Source organism: Leptonychotes weddellii, chromosome 11 (genome assembly GCF_054177405.1).
Source record: "Leptonychotes weddellii isolate Sample4059 chromosome 11, ASM5417740v2, whole genome shotgun sequence".
Taxonomy (NCBI): domain Eukaryota; kingdom Metazoa; phylum Chordata; class Mammalia; order Carnivora; family Phocidae; genus Leptonychotes; species Leptonychotes weddellii.
Window position 1 is genome coordinate 79,473,069 of NC_138379.1, and position 17,683 is coordinate 79,490,751.

Below are 17,683 nucleotides of genomic sequence, written 5' to 3' on the forward strand. Positions count from 1 at the left end.
GGGTCCTTTCAACCTTAACACTGGAGGGTGAAAGACAGGGGGTGAGCTAGAAATAGGGGGCAGAGAGGAAAATCATAAGTAAAACCAAAATTGACACATGATCTACTGTGAATTTTTTATAAGAATTGTAAGATAGCTAAATTATTTGTTGCTAAATTTATTTTATTTTATTTTATTTATTTTATTTACTGCTGTAAACCATAAGGCCAGTTTACAAGGTTTTGAGGTAAAGCAGAAGAAACTTAACTTCCCTGGAAATTAAATTTCGTAAAGGCAAGAAGGACGTGTGTGAACTGTGTTATTGAGCTTCACTGTCAAAGCAGAGTTTTGGTATGAAAAAAAAAATACTTATAAATACTTAATGTTAATACTTCATTAAAATACACTTAAGTCGTAGTGTTTCTTAAATCTAGGCTCCACCTCTTATTAAAATATAAGTACAGTAAAATTTGTATAATAGTAAGAGAAATTATGTTTTCAGTTCTTTGATCAACAATTAACTCAGAAGTCTGACTGATTAAATGCTCCTAAACACTTAACACTGTTTACAGATTTGATTAATCACATTTTCTTAAACATTTGATAAGAAATTTAATGTATTTGATTCATCCCCTCCTGAAAGGCACACTTGTGTACTCAGCACATTTTTCTGAGCTGCTTGACAACTCAGGATTCAAATATCCTTAAACATACTTAACCACAAAATAGCATATGATATCTAGAGTCCATCACTCAACTTTAAAATATTTGTACTATAGACTTTCATTTACTTCTTGTAAAGCATTTGGTGATCTCTTTATTTTAAAATTAGAATTTTACACACTAAGCCATTTAGTTAAAGGAACACTTGGCTTCCCAAACAAGGAAAGAAATAGGACCCTGGAAACGTAGTACACATTCCAGTATTTGAGAGCAATTGCTGTGGGGGCTTTTGTCCACCCCTTCATTAGGATTTCTTCCATTTAGTCTACTTAATGGGGGTATAATTTATAGACAGTAAAATGTACTCGTTTTCACTGCATGGTTCAATGAGCTTCTCCAAATGTGTACACCACGGAATCACCAGCCCAAGGAAGATACAGAACATTTTCTTCACCAGAAAAAGTTTTATCCTCCTTTGCAATCTCTCCACAGCCCTAGGTTACAACTGACCTACTTTCTGCTTCTGGAGATTAATTTTGCCTGTTCTAGAATTTCTTATAAATTGAACCAGATAGTATGTACTCTTGTGTTTAGCTTTTTTTTTTTAGCTTACATGTTTTGAAATCATGCTATTGCATATGTCTGTTCTTTGTTCCTTTTTATTGCTCTGCCATTGAAGTGTATTAGAATTCATTTATCCACATATCTGCTGATGGATATTTGGGTTATTTCTAGGTGAGGTTATTATGAATAAAGCTGCTACAAACAAGCAGACAAGTCTTTGTATGGATCTATGTTTCCCTTTCTTTCTGGTAAATATCTGTTAGTATAATTGCTCAGTCCTAGGGGAGATACATGTTTAATTTTAGAAGAAACCGTCAAAGTCTTCTCCAAAGTGGTTGTATCATTTTACATTCCCACAATGAATGATGAGAATTCCATTTCCTCCACATCCTCACCAACACTGTGTATTGTGGGTCTTTATTTGTAGCCATTCTAGTGCTTATGGAGTAGTGTCTCTCCTTGTGCTTAATTTGCATTTTCTATGACTAATGATGTTAAACAGCTTTTCTCATGCTTTTTGGCTGTTTTGCATTTCTTTTGTGAAGCATCTGTTCAAGTCGTTTGGCCACTTTTTAGATCAGGTTGCTTTTCTTTCTATTATTGATTTATAAGAATTCTTTACATATTGGCACAAGTCCTTTGTCAGATATATGTATTACAAATGTTTATTCCAATCTGTAGCTTGCCTTTACATGTCCTTAATTGTGGGGTTTTTTTTTAAAAGATTTTATTTATTTATTTGACAGAGCACAAGCAGAGGGAATGGGAGGGAGAGGGAGAAGCAGACCCCCCCACTGAGCAGAGAGCCTGATGAGGGACTCCACCCAGGACCCCGGGATCATGACCTGAGCCAAAGGCAGGCACTTAATGGACTGAGCCACCCAGGCGCCCCCTTGTGTTTTTTTCATCAAAAACAGAAAAATTACTTAATTTTGATTAGGACCGATTTATCAATTTACATCTTTCATAATTACTGCATTTTGTGTCCCACCTAAGAAGTCTTTGCCTGTCCCAAAGCAAGCTTGAACTTATCTTTGTGGGAAGATTTTTGATGATGAATTCAGATTCTTAATAGATACAAGGCTTTTCATATTTTTATTTCTCCGTCAGTTTTGATACACTGTTTTTCAAGAAATTTGTTCTGTTTCACTTAAGTCTTCAAATTTGTTGCCATAAAGTTGTCTGTACCATTCCCTTATTATGCTTTCAATGCTTATAGGATCTGTCCTGATGTTTCTTTTTTAGTTCCTGATACTGATAATGTTTTCTTCCTTTTCTTGCTCAGTATAGCTGAGAGAATATACATGTAATGGATCTTTTTTAAAGAACCAACTTTTGGCTCTGTTGATTTTTCTCTATTGCTTGTCTTCAGTTTTGTAAATTTCTTCCTCTTTTTCCTTTTATTTATTCTGGTTTAAGTTGATCTCTCTGTCACTCTCCTCCTCTCCCTCTCTTTCTTCTGCTCCCTCTCTCTCCCCTCCTCCAACTTCTTAAGGCAGAAGCTCAGATCATTGATTTAATTTTTTTTTCCTTTAAAAATATAAACATTTAAAGCCACAAAATCCCCTCTAAGGCCTGCTGTGATTGCCAGAAAATTCGATATGTTGCATTTTCATTATTCTTCCATTCCAAGTATTTTCTATTTCCAGGGAGATTTCTTCAGTGACCAGTGATATGGTGGTCTTGTATTATGTGAGCTTAGCCAAGCCAGAACTGGGTTTCCCAGAAGTACTTTGCTACAGAGTTCTAGGTTATCCTGGCTACCACGTCGTTCGGCAGCAGATCCAGAAGGCAGAAATGGAGGGGCACCTACCTTACTCTCCCTGCTTGGAAAGATGGCGCTGTCTGTGAAGCCCTGTTGCCGCTCAGTCATGTTGTAACTCACCTGCTGGCTCACGTGGTTGGCCCACAGCAGCATCTGGGCCCACGGCAGCCACAGCTCCCCTCTCAGGCCCTTCAGCTTCTCCGGATTCTGGGCCCGATGTGTGGTTAAGCCTCTGACGCGCCCTCCGTCTCAAAGTTGTGAGAGGACGACAGAGGTGCTGGTCTGCCATCACGATTTCCAGCAGAGCCTCCCAAGTTCTTGGCTGGCTTTTGGCACCCCCTGATGCCCACCTCGCTTATCTTTTCTTCCTGACTTCCTCCTCTGCAAACTTCAGATCCCAACACCAGACAGAGAATCGGTCACCTCGTATACACTGTGTGACCAGCTTTCCCAGTTACCTGTGGTCAAATCCTTGCTTCCTTGATGGAAACCTGATAAAGGATCTGACTCTGATAGTGGTTCTGGCGGTCAGAATCTTGAGAACAGGATCTCTAGAGACTTTTCAAATCACTATGTTGGATACCTGAAGGTAATAGGTGTCAACCATATTTGAATTACAAAATTTTTAAAAAAAGAATCCGTTCTCCGAAATAGTGCTGTGTTAATCTGCAATTGCTTCTCTGATTTGATTAGCTTTAAAGTCATTAATGATCCTGTTTCCAAAACAAAAGGGGATATTGGAAGCCATGATATGCAGTAGCAAAACAGTTACTTAAATGATCATTTGTAGTTACCTGTAATCAAGGGCCTGCAGAAGGCAAGGCTCTGGAGGACCAAGTATTTGTGGCATAGAACATTTTAGTGGAAGCTGAGGTTAAGGGGTTGGTTGATTGCCTCTAAGTGTGCTAAGGAACTTAGGCAAAGATGATGCTGAGTTCATGACTTTAAATTCCCAGTTCAGGGTCCAGTTAAGGAACCCAAATACTTCTATGATTGCCCTAAAATAAAGTCTTATCTCCTATAGTTGTAGGGCCAAATTTCTGAAATGCAGGTCAAAGCTGAATTGTGCTGGTAGCAAGTTGAATTCCCCATCTTACTGAGTTTTGTCTGTTAAAGTTGCGGCATTGATGGGGGAAAAGCGGAACTCTGAAAATGAGATAGTGGTTTGAAAAGGGTTCTGCACCCCAATTCCACCCCACCCACCTCCACTGGGAAAGTGAAGGTAATCTGTGCAAAGTCACAGAGCAAGCATGGCAAAGTCAGGATTTGAACTCGGGATTTAAACTGAGGTCTGTTTAATTTCGCAGCCTTTGGTTCTGTGCTAGGATACACTGCTGTAAGGGAAAGAGGAACTGACAGAACATTGATCAAAGTGCCGGCTGGTTGGCACTCAGTAAGTGGTTGTCCTTCTTATCATTCATTTTAAACCTGCTAACCAAAGCCCTTTTATCTGTTATTTTACTTCCCTCAGGTGATGAGGCTCTTAAAACTGCTCAGCTCCCACTACAATCCGTCTCTTTCTCTAGGTTAGGGCCTCTAGGATGAATTCACTTGCAGGGGTGAATGACTAACATCGTAACCCTTCTTCTAGATGGAATCACAACATATTAGGCCTAGGAAGGACACTAGGGATCCTGAGTTCAACCCTTTATTTGCAGAAGAAGCAAGTCCAAAGAGATAAGCTGAGTTTTTCAATGTCCCATTGTGAGTTCACAGGCAGCGTGGCAACTCTGGTGAGAAGGTTGAGAGAAAGACAAACCATCACTAAAGCAGGTGTTCAAATTCCCTCTAAAGCAACTATGCTAATGATACCGTGCAGGGCAGCTCCAAATGTAAACTTTCTTGCGGAGCTGGAGTTATAGAAAAAGTAGTCCCTTGATGAGTGTGTAATTACTTATTGGGTAGTTATGGGCAATCCTCGCAAAACCCTATTGTTCCCAGTACCATCCTATAGGAAGTGAAGGAATTTGTTTATCAGACTTCCAGATTAAGAGCTGGCACAGGAAGTTTCCACTCCCTTAGGGATGCCAAGCTTCCAGCTACTTAAGTAGTAATTAGAAATTCGGTGCCTATTGATAGAGAAAGTCTTATGTTAGGCTCAGTCTTAGAATTTAGCTGGGACCAAGAATGAGGACTCAAAGTGGTAGGGAAGTGTTTCCTCTCTTCCTCTTCCTGTCTTCCTCCTTTGGTTCCGTAATTCAGACCTGCAGCCACTAGGTGGTGTCACACAAGGAAGACTCCCTGTCAGCGACCATCTGGCACGAGAGCTGGAGGCCCAGCAGGTTGAGGAAGGCTTTGCGCCTCCTGCAACATTCAGTAGATGTATTACCCTTCAGAATAAATACAAGTTTAAAAATACATTTCATTGGTGTTGAATGAAGAACTCCCGGGGTGCTGTTTTAGATAAGGTAGCTGAGAAAGCCCTCTGTGAGGGGGTGACATTTGAGCAGAGACCCGGATGGAAAGAGGGTGCAGCCATGAGTGCAACTGAAAGGGAAGCATGCCGGGCAGGTCTTCGGTGTGTCTGAGAAAGAATAATGGGGCTGCTGTGACCTGAGCCTGGTAAGATCTGGAAAGTGATGGAACTGGAAGGAAGTTTGTAAGTTCTAGACAGAGGTAAGGAAGGGGAGGTGGCCAGATGTGGGACAAGGTGTACTTTGAGGCTGCCTGAAATATAAAGGAGTGAGTAGCACGACATGTGAATGGAAGGAGAGAGGACTTGAGGTCAAATCTTTGATGACAGTACTGCAATGTGGGCTCAGTCTCAAACGTGTAGACACCTGCACTCCTGTCTACTGGGTAGTCAGACACTTGGGTCTTCACATGGGGCAGCTAACTTACCCCTCCAGGTCTTTGTTCCTCCCTTGTCAAAGGAAGAGCCAAATTTCCCATCTCTTCCTTTTCTCCTGCAACGGTCTTAGATTAGATGCCAAATACAGGAGTGAAGACTGATAACTGTGCAAAACCCAGGTATTAAAATGACAATTATTTTAAAAGGCTGAAGTAAAAGTACATGTAATTTGGAGGGAATATTCTCTATCAGAGACTGAAATTACCTTCTTCCCAGCGGGTTTTCTTCTCCCCAGTTTTGTTTGTTTGCTTTTGTTTTTCCTGGCTGAAGCTGAGTAATTTCCCCGATCAGACTGTAGGTGGAGCGATTATGCTTTTCCCCATGCTACGGCAATAAAAGCAAGAGCATCCACACTTCATGTCTAGACAGAGGACGTGCACGGAATCATAAAATCTGCCGACTGGAGGGCTCTGGAAAGGTCATCTGCTCCCTCCCTTGTCTTTAGAAAATCTCGCCTCTCGACCAGGCTGGCGGTGATGCATCCTGCCTGCAATGTTCCTTTTGACTGAGTTTAAATCTCCACCGCTCCATTCCTGGCCATTTATTTTAGGCTCAACAACGAGATACACAAACCAACATCCCCCAAATAAAATCCATCATGTGCACACGCCCCCATCCCTTCCGCGTGGGGCAGCAGAGCGCTCTCGGTGGTGTGGGGTACCAGAGAGAGTCCTCACATTCTGATGGGTTAGTGAATGTCATCTGTGGCCTCTCACAAAGCGTCATGTTGGTCTTAGGCTATTTCCCACTATACGGGGTCCTGATGTATAGAGAGAAAACATCAGGCAAATATACTTACAAAATGGCAGGACTAAAAAATCAGTAGGGCAAGATTCATTTAGACAGATGAACATCGTGACTGGCCCCAGGAAGACCCTTATTCCAATTACATGTGTCTCACCCAGAAGGAGGTATACGAAAAGATTTTTTTTTCAATTATATGAAACTAGTATGCTCCCGATTTTTTTTTTCTAGGAAGCTCTAGTGTCTGCATAGTTAATCCTGCTTTTCCATTAGAAGTCACAGTATTTCCCCCTCCTTTGGAAAAACCTAGGTCTAAGAGTTAATAAAGCCAGAGGTATAGTCATTTTTAAATGTTTAAAGGACAGTGTTTTCATGATCGGCCATTAATCATACTACTCCAAGCAGGTTGCAGAGTATATGTGCAAATTAGCAGGCAAGTCGAAAGGGAATACAAGCCATGCGTTATTCAAATCAGATGTTAGAGACCTTTTCAGCAACAGGAGAAGAACACAGCTGTCATTTTGTGTTGCAGCCTTTTCCTCCACAATTTTATAAAAGAGTCTACTTGTTTTTGGATGAACAAGTTGGTTTGGAATTAGTGGTGGATTAGCAAATGGGAGACTGCACATGGACTGCCTTCCAAAAGGAATGTGAAAATTCTTAGATACGAATGTTCATGCAATTACTATATTTTAGGTAAATTTGTTCATTCAGCTAGTAGTTGTGAGACTCTAGTGTATATTGGGCATTGGGCTAGAGGGTGGGATAGAGTAGTGAGCAATTAAACAGGAATATCAATAAAGTATAGCAAATATTTTCATAGGAAATATACAGAAATGTGATGGGGTCACAAGGCAGTGGGACCGAACTTAGCCTGGTGGGGAGGAAAGGTCTCCCAAAAGGATGCAACGTTCATCACAGATCTGAAGGTGACCGGTGGGCGGGCCAGTAGAAGAAGGTTCTAGATGGAAAGAACTGGATGGAGGAAGTCGAGAGTTGAAGGAGCATGGGCCATTAAAGACCAGAAAGGAGGTCTAACACGGTGGGAATATGGAATTCTGGGAGGAGTCTGGGAAGAGACCGAGGCTGGAGTGTGCAAGGTAAGGAGGTTCAGTTTTATCCTAAGAGTGAAGGGAAGACACTGAAGAGTGTGTTCAGTGGCTTGAAGGGTTAAGATCAGTGTGTGAGAAATACATTTGAATGGATGGGGGGCACGGGGATATAGATTTGGAATATAGATGTTAATAACAGCACTGATAAAGGTGGCTCAGGGAATATGTGTTGAGTGAAAAAAGAACAAAGCACAATAACCTCAATAACATTAGAAGGTCAAGCAGAAGAAGGGGACCCAACAAAGAAACATGGAAGGAGCCCATGCAATGAGGTTGCTTTGCAGAAACCAAAGTAAGAGACTGCTTCAACATGGAAGGAACTGTCAGTGGTAACAAATGTGGCCAAGTAGCCAAGAAACTCAGGGCTAAGGTGCCTCTAGTGCATTTAACACGGGGAGGTCGAAGGTACAAGCCAGCTCAGTAGGGTGGAAGGAGCAGAGCTAGCCTGCAGTGGGGTGTGCAGTGACTGGTTGGTGAGGACATGGAGACAGATGGCTTTTCAAGAAGTCCAGCAGCAAATGTGAGGCAAAGATGGAGCCAGGGTGGATGGTTGGGCACTGGGTCAAGGTGGGGGGTATTTTATAAACACAAGAAACTTGGAGGATATTTAAGTACTGAAGGAAGTGACAGGTTACGTGGAGGGAGTTGAAGCAAGTCCAGGCGGAGGTCGCCGAAGGATGATGAGGCTGAGATTCAGAGTACAAGGAGAGCAGTCTTGTTGGAGGGAAGGAGGAATGTGCGTCTGCTGTCCCAGGAGGGAAGGAGCAGAGAATGGGTGTGGATGCTGGGACATGTGCGGGTTCACTAGCAAGTATTTGAAAGTGTTCCTGTCTGGCCACTCTCATTTTCTCTGCGAGGGAGAAAAGGTACCTTTTTCAACATACCCCTTATGAAGAGAAAGTTTCCAAAAAGCATTCATGAACTTGACACAGAGAGAAAATTCTTAAAATGTGGTATTTTTAACAACAAATTTAGATAAATGTAATTCATGGTCAAGACAGACTATGAAGGTAAGAGACTCGTGAAAATTGATGGTGGATGGTGGGCTCACTAAAGATACTAGTTCAAACCAGAACTGTATATCTTACTCTAACAAACATTTTATGATCAAATCTAACGGTTAGATGAATTAAAACAATTCACCTTACACAACCAGATTTAATGTTTTTTTTTTCCTCTGAGCAGTTGAATGAATACATAATCACTAATTGCAGTAGAATACTATTAAACTTTATAGAACAGGATGATAATTAGCACGGTAACCTGAACTTGATTAGATACTTGTATTAAATGCTGGCAATAAGCAGGTGCTTTCTTTGATATCCACCTTAAGCACATACTAAATATCACAGCATGGTCCAATAAGAATATACACAAAGAGAGCCAATAGAGTTTGAAGGAATTCAACAGAATAAATGAATCATACTTTCATTCATCTGGAGCCCACCCTGGGGGAGGAAGGGAGGGCACAGGGAGGCAGCATAAATTTGTGTTTCCTTGTCTTAACATCAGGCAGAATTCAATGTTCCGAACCAGAAAGAGTTAATCCTCCTAGCTGAAGCTGAGATCTTTTTTTGTGGTATCACTTTTGAGAGGAGGAAGTGCTTGTCCTCTAGAAAGACTTATGGAGTCTTCCTAATAGGAGGAACAACAGGAACCAAATGGTTCAGCAGTAGGAACCAAATTCCCTTTGTTAGAACTCAATCTACAGTTTCCTATATTTCCAACCCAGCTACATACACAGGAACGTTCCCCAAGTATCATTACGATATTCCTTCAGATATTATCTCTTTGGGAACCTTCTCTGCAAAAAAGTCCCTCATATTCATTGGCCTCTGTAGCAAGCTCGGGAGATTAACCTGGAACCCACAGTTATATAAGGGCACAGAAGCTCCTTCACCTCATTCTAAATATAAACTCTAATGACTTCAGCGTGGGTGGCACAGTCTGGGAGGACATACTCACATGGGTCCTACTCCAGAGAAAGTGCCAGCAACTACTGACGTCAGCCCCGTGTCCCTTTGTCACAGTGGAGCTCATTATTCACAACAGCAAAGAGGAAAGAAGGTTTACTCATCTGCTGAAGGTCACTGCCCTGGGTCCTCAAGAAGCTCACAGCCAATGTTGGCTATTACTTGGGTCACATGATAGCCTGACCATCCATCTCATCCTTCCTGGCTCTATTTCAGGCCATCCATTTAATGGTGTTGAAGGTGCCAGGAAGGACCACCCTGGAAACCACACTCCTGGGCTCCCTTCCTCCATCCCTCTTTCTCCTCTCCTTAAAAATCTAGTGAACTATATTCACCTTTTCAAAGGCTTTCCAATCTGCCTACCTACTCCTGTTATCTCATTCTCTTGTTCTTCTGCATTTAATTACTCAGAAAGGTCACCCTTGCCTTTGCTGGGTGCATTTTCAGGATGTGTTGTATGTGTTGTGATGACATATTCCAAGGAAAGGTAACAACCTAGACAGCTCTCTTTTTCTTTACTTGTGTCCTAGGATGCTCGTTGCTGGCTCTGTGTGGTGCAGGCTCAGACGATGCTGTTCACAGCTGGACTGTTTATCCGTTATAGGGCTAAGTATACGAGTTTTGGCATTGGACAGACCTGGCTTTGGATCTTGCCCCATGCCACTTGCTAAGTCTGGAGGCTGGGGTAAGTTATTTAATTTTGATTGGCCTCATTTTCATCATTAGTAAAATAAGAATTACTATGCCAAGGACTCTGTAGCATTGTCCCAGTACCTGGCACACAGTGGATTCGAAATCCAGCTGTTATTAAGAGTCTGAGATTTGATCTTTACCTTTCACAGTTTTATAAGGAAAGGAAAGGGACCATGATTTTTTGTCCCCATGCTGTATAAGATATTGGCTTTGTAGATATCAAGGGCCCAAGGTGAGGGCATTTTCATTTTGCTCTTTTTTTTTATGGTTTTATTTATTTGAGAGAGAGAGAGGAGAGAGAGAGCATGAATGGGGGGGAGGGGCAGAGGGAGAAGCAGACTCCCCGCTGAGCAGGGAGCCCGATGTGGGGCTCCATCCCAGGACCCCAAAATCATAACTTGAGCTGAAGGCAGATGCTTAACTAACTGAGCCACCCAGGTGTCCTTCATTTCTCTTTTAAAAGTAAAAAAGCTCTGTCCTCAACCACTCAAATGGAGATGAGCCTTAAATCAAACTGTATTTAGTTGAGTAATACCCTCTTTATTGAATTATAATCGACAGGCAGTATGATATTAGTTTCAGGTGTACAACTCAGTGATTTGATATTTTTATACATTATATGATGATCAACATGATAGGTCTAGTTACTATCTGTCACCATACAAAGTTATTACATATTAGTGACTGTATTCCTTATGCTGTACATTACATCCCTGTGACTTACTCATTTTATAACTGGAATTTTTTACCTCTTAATCCCCTTCACCCATTTTAGCCATCCCTCTACCCCCCTCCCCTCGACAACCACCAGTTTGTTCTCTGTATCTATGAGTGCATTTCCATTCTGTTTTGTTTTTTAGATTCCACATATAAATGAAATCATACAGTATTTGTCTTTCTCTCGTCTGATTTATTTCACTTAGCATAATACCCTATAGGTCTACCCATGTCACAAATGGCGAGATTTCTTTTTTTAATGGCTGAGTAATATTCCAGTGTGTGTGTGTGTGTACCACATCTTCTTTATTCATTCATCTATCGATGGACAGGTTGCTTCCATATCTTGGCTATTATAAATAATACTGCCATGAACATAGGGGTGCATATATCTTTTTGAATTAGTGTTTTCCTTTTCTTTGGATAAATACCCAGAAGTGGAATTGCTGGATCGTACAGTAGTTCTATTTTTAATTTTTTTGAGGAATCTCCATGCTATTTTCCAGAGTGGACGCACCAATTTACATTCCCACCAACAATGCACGAGGGTTCCCTTTTTTTCACATCCTCACTAACACTTGTTATTTCTTGTCTTTTTTGATACTAGCCCCATTCTGACAGATGTAGGTGGTATCTCGTTGTGGTTTTGATTTGCACTTCCCTGATGATGAGTGATGTTGAACATCTTTTCATGTGCCTGTTGGCCATCTGTATGTCTTTGGAAAAATATCTATTCAGATCCCCTACCCATTTTTTAACTAGGTTGTTTGGGGGTTTTTTGTTGTTCTTTATATTTCGGATCAACCCCTTATTGGATGTATTGTTTGCAAATATCTTCTCCCATTCAGTAGGTGGCCTTCCTGTTTTTGTTGATAGTTTCCTTTGCTGTGCAAAATCGTTTTAGTTTGATGCAGTCATGTTTGTTTATTTTTGCTTCTGTTGCCTTGCCTGAGGAGACATGACAAATATATATATATATATATATATATATTTTTTTTTTTTTTTTGCTAAGACTGATGTCACTGAGTAATACATTTTGACAATCTTATTCTGGGTCTTGAATGACCCAAGGTCAAAAGCCACCCATCTTCAGCTAAATAGGTTGCATGAATTTCCTACATAGATCTATGTAGGACCCATGTTCTAGTATATTTTCTATAGATGTGTGATAAATTAAAAGGAAATATTGAACTTTTATTTCTCTCATTTAATCAATATTTGCTGGGTTTCCACTAGATGACAGCCTGTGTGCTAGATGCTAAGGGCCATAATGAGGAATGAAACAGGCATGGACCCTGTCCATCTGCCCTCACGGATCTTAGAGTCTAGTAGCCTCTCCCACGGACAAGGGAACAAGCATGAAATAAGCTGATGCGTGCTCTGGAACACCAGCATACTGCAAGCTGGAATCACAGACGACGTTGTCAGTAAAGCTCTCTTAAGGGATGATATTTAATCATGAACTTAGTGGATAAGAAGCCAACCACCAAGAGACTGGGAGAGGGAGAAACTGTCCCATAAAGAGGAAACTGCAGGAGGCAGGGGCTAGGTTTGTAGGTCCTGGGGGTGGCTGTAGGAACAGAAGGAAAGAGAGCTCCTGTGTCAGGGGCTTGGGGAGTGAGCCGGAGGATCCCGTTCCTCCTGCTGTCCTCCCAAGTATTTCAGGAACCCATTCAGAAATGCTCTCAGAAAGCAGCTAGCCTTCATATTTCACAATCTAAAAGTTGAAACGTTATTAAAGCAAATTGGGTGTCTCAGTAGAGCATAACAATTCGTGGAAGGACTTTTCAGGCTCGGTCACCTGAACTGGTAACTGGAATCGCATTATTATTTTTAAATGGCCCATCTCCACCTTTTAGTGTAGAAAACAATTACACCTAAGATCCGTGTCAGGAATCATCTGGGTGTTCAACAGCCAGGGGCACCTTTAATATGAAGCAGGCTTTCTCTTTCATGATGAATTGTAATACAGTCGTAGTCTCCCAACATTTTCTCTTGCTCAATCATCTTTAATGTTTTTGAAAACAGTCATTATAATTTTTGTTTTACAATTAAAAAAACTGTCTGCAGGCTAAATGAAAACGTTTTTGGAGCACTTTGACAACGCTATTAACACCACTGTTAGGCTCAAATCAAGCTCCTTATTTGGTTAGGTCAGGGTGACGCGCTATGGCTTTTTCACAGATTGAAATCACACAGCCCTCCCTCCCTGTCCCTTGTACTTCTGGAGAGATGTGTACTGAAGACCCACAGAAACTGAGCGACACTGCCCCCTGAGTTCTATGGCTCCCCTTGTCACCCCTCTTCCACCCAGGATACCACCGCCCTAGGGAGGGGCAGCCTGCCCTGTTTCAGGCTGGAGAAATGAACGCCAGCATCCAGCGTTTACACAGTAAGGACCGGTTCCCACCCTCAGCCCCTCCTACAGACTGCTCCTTCCACCCCCACCTCTCTGAGCCCCGTTCACCCCTTCTCTTTAGCAGAATAAACATCAACCCCTCCCACTGACTTAGAAGCACCTCATTGACTTTATTTATTTATATATGTATTTTAAATATTTTATGTATTTATTTGGGAGAGAGTGAAAGCGAGAGATATCACAGAGGCAGAGGGAGAAGCAGACTTGCCGCAGAGAGGGGAGCCCAACGCGGGGCTCGATCCCAGGACCCCAAGACCATGACCCAAACCAAAGGCAGACGCTTAACCGACTGAGCCATCCAGGTGCCCCCCTCAGCAGATACACTTTGAAGCTGGGATTCCAATACAGTCTCCATAGCCTGCATTGTCCGTCCTCTAAATCGACTGTATTTATGTTCAAACGGGAATGATTTAGCGATAGTCCTCTGCAAATGTTTGGGACATCACCCGGCTGGGAGGGTCTCTTGGACTTGAAAATTCTATAATGAAGACTTGGCTGGTTCCTTAAACATGAAATGCATTTGGGCAGGCGAGGGGAGAGGAATAGAAGAAAGGAAGAAGAGAAACAGCCTCTGTGGGGCATATACACTTATTATTTACACACACGCACATAAGCATATAAAGTCCTCAGGACATGGGCGCCTGGGTGGCTCAGTTGGTTAAGCGACTGCCTTCGGCTCAGGTCATGATCCTGGAGTCCCGGGATCGAGTCCCGCATCGGGCTCCCTGCTCAGCGGGGGTCTGCTTCTCCCTCTGCCCTCTTCCCTCTCATGCTGTCTCTCATTCTCTCTCTCTCAAATAAATAAATAAAATCTTTAAAAAAAAAAAAAAAGTCCTCAGGACTTGATAAGTATCTCTCTTTTGGACGTTCACTTGCACAAGGTCACCCAGTTCATCAGGGGTCGATTCAAAATTCAAACCCAGTGTGGCCTGGCCTCGGAGCCCAGCCCAGCCTCCTGCCTCGGACTCTATCTATTCAAGTGCTTCCATAATAATTCTATATTTTCCACTAAGATACTAAAATGTCTTATCAAAGGAGGTCAGAGAAGTAGCTAGCTTTCTTAGAGAATAGTCAGAGAAAAGGCTAGACAGTTGCATTTGGGGGGGCTGGTTTTTCAATACAGAACTGCCCACAAGTGTGAAGATGGATGAGCTGACCTCTTAAGTCCCCTCCAGTCCCAGAACTCCAGGATTTATTTGCCAATGAAAATGTCAGGCTTTCTCTTCCATAAAATGATGTATGATGGTCTGAGTACATTCTCCACTCCCACCCCCACCTCCTTTTATCTGATTAAAAGGCAAGGATGAAATCAGCAGAAGCTGGTGGAAAGGCAGAATTTCTCCAGGAGTGATGAGGTTTTCCCGAGATAAAGCAACAGGACAGGCAGAGGGAGGCCAAGGAAACAGTGGTGGGGCGGGGACAAGCTCAGGAGTGGATGGGACAAAGGACAGATGCAGCTGAGTTATGAGGGCTGTCACTCCACGTTAATCAATGGGCACAGAGTATAAACCAGCTCTCTGCTTCTGCCAAGAATATACTTTAATTAAACAAGTCAAATTAATGGGTATGAAACCATTGGAGAATCATCCATTTTCAACCAGGAGATAAGGGGTCAGACAGGAATCTGAAATCATTCATTCAACTCAATATTCATGGAGTGCCCACTCTGCCAGATGCCATTCCCCGTGAGGGATACAGAAATGGACCAGACGGTTCTAAGTCGTGCCCCACTGGGGGAGGCAGAAAATAAACAAGTAAGTACAACATGTGGTATTCCACTCAACATTGAGCGCTAAGTAGAAAAATAAAGCAGGGGATGGATGCCCCTGTCAGGGGTTAGGAGTCAGAAGTTATAATGTGTGATGGTGATGCCAAGGACATGCCCGAGTCCAAAGAGCTAAGGGAGCAAAGAAGAAGAGAGGGATGATGAAGTCAGGAGGAGGAAAATTCCAGGCAGGGGAAGGCCATGCAAGGTCCTGAGGTGGGAGTGGGCCTGGTGCTTTAAAAAATAGCAGAGGATACCAGTGTAGCTGAATAGAAGGTGGGTCGACGAGTTTGCAAGGGCCAGATCCCCTAGAGCACGGAAAGGATTTGAAAGGATTTTGGCTTTTACCAGCATGAGAAAACAAGCCATCGAAGCTCCTGAGCTGGGGAGCGACTTCATCTGACCTGCACCGTAACAGGATCGCTCTGGTGCTGTGTGGGGAACAGGCTGTCCCCTGGGAAGGGTAAAGCGGAGAGACCAACGAGGAGGCTATTGCAATACTCCAGGCCAGAGATGATGTTGGTTTGGACCAGCAGCAGTGGTAGAGGTGGGGAAAAGTGGTCAGGTTCCGGATAGATGTAAATACTAGACCTTCAAATGTGAACAAGAAGACAAGTCTGGGGGAAGGAAGGAAAGCCTTTGCTCATTATCTGCCCCTCAATACTTCTGCCACATCTTGCCTTCTCAGCAAAAGAACAGTTAAGTCGGGCTGTGTGAAGGACTAACTGATGTTCTTAGTTGGTTTCCATGGGGAGTCATGCCACAGGGTCATAGTTTCCATATTTACAGGTGACCGACCCATATTTGCACCAAGCACTGTGCCAGGCACTTTGTATGGAGATGGAAAGAGACATAACTCAGTTCCTGGTCTCAGGGGACTCTCCATCTAGTGAGAGAGACAGGTGAATGGGCCACAATTTCAATGTGATGGAATAAGGGAAGAGCCTGGGGTACTATTAGGAGCACAAAATAGCATCTTTGGCTTAGTCTGTGGAAAGAAAGGTGGTGGGGGAGTTGTGAAAGATGTAGGAACTGGCCAGGGAGACATCCACCGGGAGAATCTTGTAGGCAGAAGAGTTGCGGGTGGGTGTGAACGAACACAGGGTGCGCGTGGACCACTGTGGGCCATGATCACATCAGTGAGCCATCTGGCTGCCCCATACTTAGGGTCACAGGGAGAGAAGAAAAGACTCATCCTCACTCTTAGAAAAGGCGACCCATGGTATATGTTTTTATTCCTGACTTGAATCACTGACGTCTTGAAATATCCAACTGTATGTGTGTATGAGGCCTGGAGACCAAAACTATGGTTTGAAGTCCTGCCTTCGCCAGTTGGCTGACCTTGAGTGAGGGCCTGTTTCTGGGAGGCTCACTTGGTCTCTGCAGAGCAGGAGTATAGTAAATATGCCTCGCAGCGCTGCTTTGAAAACCCAATGAACTATGGCTGCAAAAACATTTCCCCAAACGTACAGAGCTGTTCAAATATTAGTTATTGTTGCAGAGCTGGGTCACTGTACAAAACCACCACCTGCTGATGACCTCCTGTGTATCCATTTCTTTCATGCCCTCCCTGCCACCGCTAATAATTCGGACACCACGGAGCTCACTCTTGCCATTTGCACCCAGTCTGTGGGAAACTCCTGTCTTCGGTCCTCTGTAGCCAGGCCAACTCCGGTGTAGATAAGTGTTTCCTTGGTTAGAGTCTCCTCTCCCATTCTGCCTGGTGTTCATGACAAACCTCCAAGCTTTTCTCAAGTCCCAATGCCATGTCAGCAGGTAGCTTTGCCTCCCGTTTCACCAAAAAAATTGAGGCCATGGGCATGAACTTCAGCCTTCACCAAAAGCTACTTCAACAGCGAAACAATGCTTACCTCATTTGGAAACACCCTTCCCTCATCTTCAGGGTCTCAGGGAAGACGACATCTCTTCTCCTGTTCAAGAGAACCACCACCCCCTGTGGCATGCACGCACGCATGCACATAGCCTACTCTCTACCCCCATGTCAGCTTTTCATTCATTATCTCCTTTCCTCTTTGGGGCCTTGCTCCATCCATAATGCCCCTTCTTCTATAAATTTACTTTCTTGCCCTCAGCCCTACATTAAGACTCACTTTTAGAGGAGAAAGTCTCTCTTGACGTCCCCTTGGCTTCCCAGCCAAGCATCTTGAAAATAGCCCCTCTACATGGGGTCTTCACTTCCCACTTCTCAACCCACTGCATCTGGCTTCTGACCATGACACTCAACTCAAACTGCTTTCAAGGGCGTTACCTCCAAATTGTCACTGGACACCCCTAGTCTAACTGGGCTTTTCTGCTGCGTTTGACTTCATTTCTTCCTGAAATTCTCTACGTCTTGGACATCTCTCATAATTCTCCTCCTGCATGTCTGATCATTCATTTCTATCCTATTTCCTGGGGTCTTGCTCCTCTGCCAACTT